The 372-nt window shown below is 29.8% G+C and overlaps 1 protein-coding gene across 1 annotated transcript in view; it reads left to right on the top strand.

The window, feature by feature from the left end:
• The window catches only part of LOC119587677, a 19,636-nt gene that overhangs the window by 18,453 nt on the left and 811 nt on the right, over positions 1–372 (top strand). The gene's annotated exons all lie outside the window — the stretch shown is intronic.

Genomic DNA, 372 nt, shown 5'->3' with positions numbered 1-372 from the left:
TTGTAATTTAACCTTCGGCTTGCGTTTACCTCCTTACATCCACAGAAAAAAAGATGCTGGTATAATAAATCATTCTTAAAAACCATTCTTACAAACACATTCTTATTTATTTTTATTTTATGGGAAGTCAGATTGTTATAGTTTCCAATAAAATCATACTCTTTTTCCGTTCTCTTTCATGGGGCTGTGACAGAAAACGACAGTATTTTAAAGGTAACTATATCATTATACTTGCTTTATATGGGCAAAAAATCATAAACTAATTTAGGGATAATTTCATTGTTCTGTCTTCTCTGTCGAGGTACATATAAAACCTTGTCAATATTATTGGAAAACAGTATCAATCTAATGATTGCAGCAAAAGCAAAATTT

Source organism: Penaeus monodon, chromosome 23, assembly GCF_015228065.2.
Source record: "Penaeus monodon isolate SGIC_2016 chromosome 23, NSTDA_Pmon_1, whole genome shotgun sequence".
Taxonomy (NCBI): domain Eukaryota; kingdom Metazoa; phylum Arthropoda; class Malacostraca; order Decapoda; family Penaeidae; genus Penaeus; species Penaeus monodon.
This window is presented reverse-complemented; position numbering and strand designations above follow the sequence as displayed.